Genomic DNA, 7,902 nt, shown 5'->3' with positions numbered 1-7,902 from the left:
AGCTGATGTCCACTTCAAAACAAGATGAATATGGCAGAGCTTGGGAACAACATAAAGATAAAAACACCTTTTTTAAGGATGAAGAGCTATCTCTTGCAAAGTACTGTCCAAATTCCAAAACCTGGAGCTGTCTGTCTCATTACTGATGAAGGCAAATGAATCCAGGTTTACTGAACCTTAGAAACAACCATTAATGATGTGTACATCCCTAAATTGAGGACTGAAAGAGAGAGAGGCCTCCTACCTTCCTTTGGATGGATATTTACCTGAGTCATGTGTCATGGAACATCTTACCACCCAAGACTGCTTGGTGACCTCCCACTCTACAAAAAATATGCACTATCCTTCATTCACTTTGTATTAGTTAAGCATCTAGTGTGTACTTAGCCCCAGTCACTGCTTTGTAGCTGCTTCTGACTGAGAAAGTCCCTACGTTAATGAGTTAAACATAAAGCCTTGTGAATCCAATAGCTTTGAACCCAGCACAGGACAGGACAATAAACACAGTGGAAGTCTTGTAGTGGTCCCTAAGGGCAGTGACAAGAGCCCAGCCACCAAGCTGGTGCTTTCATCAGAATTGATTGCTTGGGTATGTGAAGTGATGAAGGGTGGGTGAGTCTGTCTGCCTGCCATGTTTTTCCATGTTGAATGACCAGTGACCAAGTAGAACTTAGAATGGAGAGAAATATGGAGGAGTCACAGAATGCAGTAATAAGAGAGGCAGACAGAAGAGAAAGACATACACACTCATACACATGTGCAAACACATGCACACAGAGAGAGGGAGGTGGAGAGAAACTCTAAGAGGGAGAGATAAAATCTCTCCAACTGAAAATAACAAAGACTTCTCCCTATAGAAAAGGTTACAGCAACAAACTGTTGGGTCCTGTTTACGTACCCAATCTGATAGTCTATGTCTTTTTATTGGGGAATTGAGTCCATTGATATTAATAGATATTAAGGAAAAGTAATTGTTGCTTCCTGTTATTTTTGTAGTTAGAGCTGGCATTCCATTCATGTATCTATCTTCTTTTAGTTTTGTTGGAAGATTACATTTTTGCTTTTTCAGGGATGTAGTTCCCCTCCTTGTGTTGGAGTTTTCCATTTATTACCCTTTGAAGGGCTGGATTTGTAGAAATATATTGTGTGAATTTGGTTTTGTCATGGAATACTTTGGTTTCTCCATCTATAGTGATTGAGAGTTTTGCTGGGTATAGTACTCTGGGCTGGCATTTGTGTTCTCTTAGGGTCTGTATGACATCTGCCCAGGATCTTCTAGCTTTCATAGTCTCCGGAGAGAAGTCTGGTGTAATTCTGATAGGCCTGCCTTTATATGTTACTTGACCTTTTTCCCTTACTGCTTTTAGTATTCTTTCTTTGTTTTGTGCATTTGGTGTTTTCACTATTATTTTGTGGCCCAGTCTATTTGGAGTTCTATAGGCTTCTTGTATGTTCATGGGCATCTCTTTCTTTAGGTTAGGGAAGTTTTCTTCTATAATTTTGTTGAAGATATTTACTGGCCCTTTAAGTTGGAGGTCTTCACTCTCTTCTATACCCACTATCCTTAGGTTTGGTCCTCTCACTGTGTCCTGGATTTCCTGGATGTTTTGGGTTAGGAACTTTTTGCATTTTGTGGGGTTTTTTTGACTGTTGTGTCAATGTTTTCTATGGTATCTTCTGCACCTGAGATTCTCTCTTCTATCTCTTGTATTCTATTGGTGATGCTTGCATCTCTGGTTTCTGACTTCTTTCCTAGGATTTCTATCTCCAGAGTTGTACAAAAAGTACAATCCACAAACCACAAGAAACTCAAGAAGAAGGAGGACTAAAGTGTGGATACTTCATTCCTTCTTAAAAGGGGGAACAAAATACCCATGGAAGGAGTTGCAGAGACTAACTATGGGACAGAGACTGAAGGAAGGACAATTCAGAGACTGCTCCACCTGGGAATCCTTCCCATATTCAGTCATCAAATCCAGACATTATTGTGGATGCCAGCAAGTGCTTTCTGACAGGAGTTTGATATAGCTCTCTCCTGAGAGGTTCTGACAGTATCTGACTAATACAGAAGTAGAGGCTCACAACCATCCATTGGACTGAGTACAGAGTCCCCAATGAAGGAGCTAGAGAAAGGACCCAAGGAGCTGAAGGGTTTGCAGGCCCTTAGGATGAACAACAATATGAACTAACTAATACCCTCATAGCTCCCAGGGACTCAACCACCAACCAAAGAGTACACATGGTGGGACTAATGGCTCCAGCAGCATATGTAGCAGAGGATGGCCAAGTCGGTCATCAATGGGAGGAGAGGCCCTTGGCCCTGTGAAGGTTCTATGCCCCAGTATAGGGGAATGCCAGGGCCAGGAAGTGGGAGAGGGTGGGTTGGTGAGCAGGGGGAGGGGGAAGGGAATAGTGGGTTTTTCCCCAGAGGGGAAACCAGGAAAGGGGATATCATTTGAAATGTAAATAAAGAAAATATCTAATTAAAAAAGAAAAGAAAAGCATAACCAAGTCCTGGAAATTAAATAAAAATAGAAGAGGTGGGAACAATTCAAGGCATTCTTGGTAAAGGATGGACAGGAACAAGACAAGAGGAGAGTTTGGGAAATGGAGAGCTGCCCAGTGTGGCTAAAACCAGAGAAAAGGGGACTAGGCCATGGGGGACTTTAGCTAGCAGGTAGCCTACGTCCAGTGCAAGGCCTGGGCCATGGAGAGCAACACTCTGTGCTCCCTCCCAGGGTGAAGAGAACAGAGACCTTTAGGTGGTAAATGACAGGAGCAAAACAAAGATTTCCAGGTTTGCCCTGTTTGGTCAGAGATGATAAGATAGCCATCACCCTCTTCAGGCCAATTCTATTGCTTCCAAGGTTTGAAAAGGAACAAAAAAAAAAAAAAATGAAGTTAAATCAAAAGTCCTTCCTCCATTCCCCTGGGCTGGCCTTTCTCCAAAAAGGGCAGATGGAGGGAGGTGGGCACAGTAAAGCTTGCCCTTTTGTACTGAGCAAGGACCAAGCTGCCTCTCAGGGCTTCCCAGGTGGGTCTCGGATCAGCTAAAAGTCACCAACGAGTGCTTAATGACCAGAGAAAATGCCCAGCCCTGTGGGGAAGAGAGAGTTTTCCAGAGAAGCTGGGGGGAGGGGGAGACCCAGCCTTCTGGAGTCCTCTTACAAAGAACACTTGCAGATAGATAGAGGGCATGGGGCACATAGCCTTGCCCCTGGCAGACTGGCCCTTCCTGAGAAGGAGCTGGCACCTGACAGGCTTCTGAGGGGTTGAACAGACTTTGTGTGCCAACCACAGCAATTTCATGGCACTGAACTGAACCCAGCCAGTTGGCACCATGGCTGTTTGAGTAAGACAGGAGATTACAAAGGAAAGAAATGGAGTGCTGGCAATGGGAAAAATCCTAGAGCTCCTGCAGCAAGCACTATGGGCACAAACCCCGAAGCCAGCAGCCCGTGGTGTCCCAACACAGGCAAATGCAAATTGTGGCAGCCAGGTGAAATTTATCCATTTACCTGTCTATCTTTCTTCCTCAGTCTGGGACTCCCTGGGGACAAGAACTACTAGATTTATCTCTGAACTGTTATATAGATTAGAAGGCAGGCAGGCTACATGACTCTGAAGTGGGAGGGAGATGGAAAGGAGAGTATAAAATATACGTGCAAATGAATTACTGTCTCCATTAGTCATGGGTAATTTGAATAAATTCTGTCTGGATGAATTACTCTATTAGGAACCTAATCCTGTGTTTACTTGTACATGTGTATGTGACATGTGTACATGCATGCAGTGCATATATGTTCACCATTTCCTTCTGTTCCTACATGAAAGGTCTCATCATTACTAGTTGAACATGAGGCCCAGGCCTGTAATCCCATATGGGCAGAAGCAAGAGCATCCAGAGTATGAGACTAACCTGGGTTACATAGTAAGAACCTATCTTAAAAGTCACATTTTCTACATCCACTTCTTGTGTTCTGGCAACAGTGACTGGGTTTTCTATCTTGAAAATCAATGTGCCCTAATTTTCAGGGCATCCTTCACCCCACTGTGATGATAGGCAAGCCACCAGAGCCAAAGAGACCCTAAACACCCTCTCTAACCCTTACTTTCTCTCTTCCTTTTTAACTTTGTTTTCAGTGGTGTGCTACAAGGAAGAAATCACAAGAACTGTGTGATAGCCATTTGCTTTAATATTTCACACAAGTTAATGCACTCCCATAAAAAAAAAAAAAAGGAAGTCCATGTCACCCCTGGGTTAAAAGCAGAATTGGCAGAAGTGCTGTAGACAACCAAAACCAGGGGCAGGCTGTCTGGAGTGTAGGGATGAATGTAGTGGCCCAATACATTACCATGGAAGCACAGAAGAGTCAAGAAGCATGCCCATCCCTTTCTGCCTTGACGTGTAGTATAGGGGCAGGCTGCAGTTAAGGCTCAGTGGTAGAGAACTTTCTAGCATACCTAAGACCTTAGATTCGATCTCCAGCAACAATAAGAAAAAAACTTCTGATATACAACCAAGTCTTAGTCATTGGTTGCAGATTAATAGAAAAATAATACGGGTTATAATTAATGCCTGCCTTTTATACTCTTCCATGCTACAGCTAGATTATATGTAGTATCCAGATCTGAAAGTTTTATTTGTTTGTTTTATGAGTATAGTGCATCTATTTACTGTTCTTAATATGTGTTTTCATTTTAAAATTAGAAAAATATTTTCATTTAGTATATTTTGATCATGTTTTTTTGAGACAAGATCCCACTATGTAGCCCAGGCTGGCTTAGCACTCATTGTGTGGTCCAGGCTATCCTTAAACTTTGTCAGTGCTCCTAGCTCTGCTTCCAAGTCCTAAGATGTCAGGTATGTACTGCTGTGACCACCTGTTTTTTATTTGATTGATTGGTTGATTGGTGATTGAATGATTGATTTTAGACAGGGTCCCACTGTGTAGCTCTAGCTAGCCTGGACTGTGTAGACCATAGTGAGACCATAGCACTCACTATATAGACTAGGCTGTCCTTCAACACACAGAGATCTACCTGGCTCTACCTCTCAAGTGGTAGGATTAAAGTCATATGCTACTATACCATGCCATTAGAGTTTAATATGACAAACTGTCCATGTAGGTGTTCTTACAGCCATTTCATAATACAACCCAAAAATAAAGCTCCGGGTTGGCAGAGGTATAGTCCTCTAGTTATATTCTTAAATAAAATAGTAGAACATGGAAATAACTCTGTGGTGACAGAGCTGTTGGACCAATGCCACCTGCTGGCTGTGTTCTGTGTAGTATCAGTACACAGGGTGCTAAGCATTTGTTTTTTACTTTAAAATATATTATACTCTGTATTAGCTTTGCATCACTGTAACCAAATAACTGAGTAAGTGGGTTATTCTGAAGGATCCAGTTGTGGTCTCAAGTGTCCTATTGATTTGGGTGTCTTGCAAGTTAGTTCATCATGTTAGGAGCTCACAGGAGAATAAACCTTTTACCACAGGTGCAAAGAGGAAGAGACCGGAAGCCCACAGTCCCCTTCAAAGGCATGACCCTAAGAACCTCTAGCCTTGCCTACAAAATGTCTGCAACCCTGGAAACAGTGCTATCCCAGGCCCCAAGGCTTTAGCGCACAGACATTTAGGGAACACTTAATCCAAACCACAGCAGGCACAAAATGACTTCATAATAGAACAAGGACAAGCAGTGAGACTGCGGGTGATCCATGCTATCTTCTGTGCTAAGTGCTGAATGGATGAGTCGCTTGACTGCCCTTATACACCAGTCTGTCTTTAAAGGAAAACAGCAGGCTGGAGTAATGGTTTGGCATGGGCATAGGCCATGGGCATGTCCCCTAACATGACACTTACGTGAGCTGTTGGTGTTGGGGCTGCCAGCGTTTGAGAGCTAAGCCTGAGAAGAGAGGTGATGCAGATGCCAGGGTTAGGTAATAGAGCAAAGAAAGGTACCTCCTCTGATTCATCAGAACTGATCTATCCCTGAAGGGGGAAGTGCTCAGTTAGGGCCTGAAGTCTCTTCTCTGCTAATTCTAACTCCTCGTCCTTCTTGGAATCTGCCACAGGTCATAAAGTTCTCTCCTGAAAGTCCTCCCATGAAATTCCACTGTGAGTTTCTCTGCGCTCCATTTCTGTTGCTTACAACCTAATGCCCTGCTTCCTAGCCACTCCAAACAGCAACTAAATAGCCAAAACATCACCAAGCTTTAGATAAATGTGCCTGTCACAGACAGGATGTATCTGTCCCTCCAGGAGAGGATATATAAGTTTCCAGAACATTCTTCTTTCGATCAAGAACTATGTAATGACCACCCACTATGTTCATCCACTCATGACAATAATTTTTAGATCCAAGTCTTCTCATCCCATCATGCCTACAGTGTTCTTAGATATCCCTTCCATTCACAGGGCTCACAGGAACCATTTAGTCTCTTATGCTTTGGTTTTGATTTAGTATTAATTCACTAAAATAAAGAAAAATGCCAACTGTGGGGACCTGCTGCTTTGATTGTTGTTGCTTCCTTATTACAAGATTTTGAGACATGGTTTGTTTTTCAGAGACCAAGTTGAGCAAACAAAGATTATCTAAAAGGCAAATATGGACAGCACAGAATTAAAGTAATAGCTTGTAAGAAAATAAAACAGTACATTTTTGTCATTTGTGTCTAATTCAGCTAAACAGAGCTTGGAACAAAGGAGCAGGTGCTCGGCGTTTTTAATGAAGCGCAGCGACACAGGTTTCAGCTTCCTGTGTGACCACTATGCTCTCCAGCCATTATTTCAGATTGTCCTTTTGTTTGCTTGCTTGCTTGTTTGTTTTTTCAAAAAATATGGAATGCTTCACGAATTTGCTCGTCATCCTTGCACAGGGGCCATGCTAATCTTCCCTGTATTGTTCCAATTTTAGTATATGTGCTGCCGAAGCAAGCACCAGGTTGTTTTATTTGTATTTCACTTAGCTATCCTTAGTGAGGTAGCTACGAGGTGTGCTGATGTGTCTGATACCTTTGACCTTCAGGTAAAAGCAGCAGGGAGATAAATCCAAGGCTAATCCCACAACCCCAGGCATCTGGCCAGCCTCCTCCAATAATCCTTCCAGTCACCTCAAACATGGAGCCGTCTACCCTCTCTTACGAGTATATGTTGAAAAGCTACCTACAAGTACATGCCTCCAGAAGCCTACCTGTTCCCCTTTCTACCATCCCACCCTGCACAAACATAGCCCCTTGTTCCCTTATACTGAATATCAGGTTGGTTGCCTCCTTTTTATATGATCCCTGCAGTTAGTAGACCTCTCATAAGAATAAACTGATCCCCCTTTCTTCTTCTGTCTCCCCACATCCCAATCATGTCAGCTCCTTCTTATTTAGAGGCATGTCTCCAGGGCAGCGGCAAGCCCAGGTTGTCATGGGCTCATTTTTGCTGTGTGGAGTCAGTCATTCTGGAGTGGCTGGGGACAGCAGGGAAGCCAGCAGAGTGGCTGACCCGGGCTGGTTTCAAGGGCAAGGGACAGCTGGCATTTGGGCAGCCTCTGCCAGCATGGAGTGGGCAGAGCAGGCCCCTGGGAGCAAGAGAGTGGAATGTCCAATAGCCAGAAAGGGCCTGAGCCTGGTGAGGCTTAACTGTCCCCGCAGCAGTGCTGTGGGCATGAACAGGTGTTCCCACAGCTGATTGGGCACTCAGCTTCTAGTGGGGATCTGGGGTGGGATGCACTGTAAGAGGGACTTGTAGATACTCACAGATAAGCAGGCCTTTGCAAAGCCATGGAGAATAGCAGCTGGGATGGAAGTATTTAATCCTAAGGGGTGAAAACACTTGACTGTCTGCCAGTCAGAGATTGAAGGCAGCACATTTAGGGTAGTGCTACTCCGAGGGTGAGGTGATCC

The 7,902-nt window shown here is 43.7% G+C and overlaps 1 non-coding gene across 1 annotated transcript; it reads right to left on the bottom strand.

Annotated features, from left to right (window-relative positions):
• Positions 1 to 6,840: 6,840 nt before the first annotated feature.
• On the bottom strand, positions 6,841 to 6,947 carry LOC116104192. Its single transcript, XR_004123729.1, has one exon. It is a non-coding gene; the product is annotated as a U6 spliceosomal RNA (small nuclear RNA).
• Between the last annotated feature and the right edge of the window lie 955 nt (positions 6,948 to 7,902).

The sequence above is a fragment of the Mastomys coucha genome, unplaced genomic scaffold (assembly GCF_008632895.1).
Source record: "Mastomys coucha isolate ucsf_1 unplaced genomic scaffold, UCSF_Mcou_1 pScaffold21, whole genome shotgun sequence".
NCBI lineage: Eukaryota > Metazoa > Chordata > Mammalia > Rodentia > Muridae > Mastomys > Mastomys coucha.
This window is presented reverse-complemented; position numbering and strand designations above follow the sequence as displayed.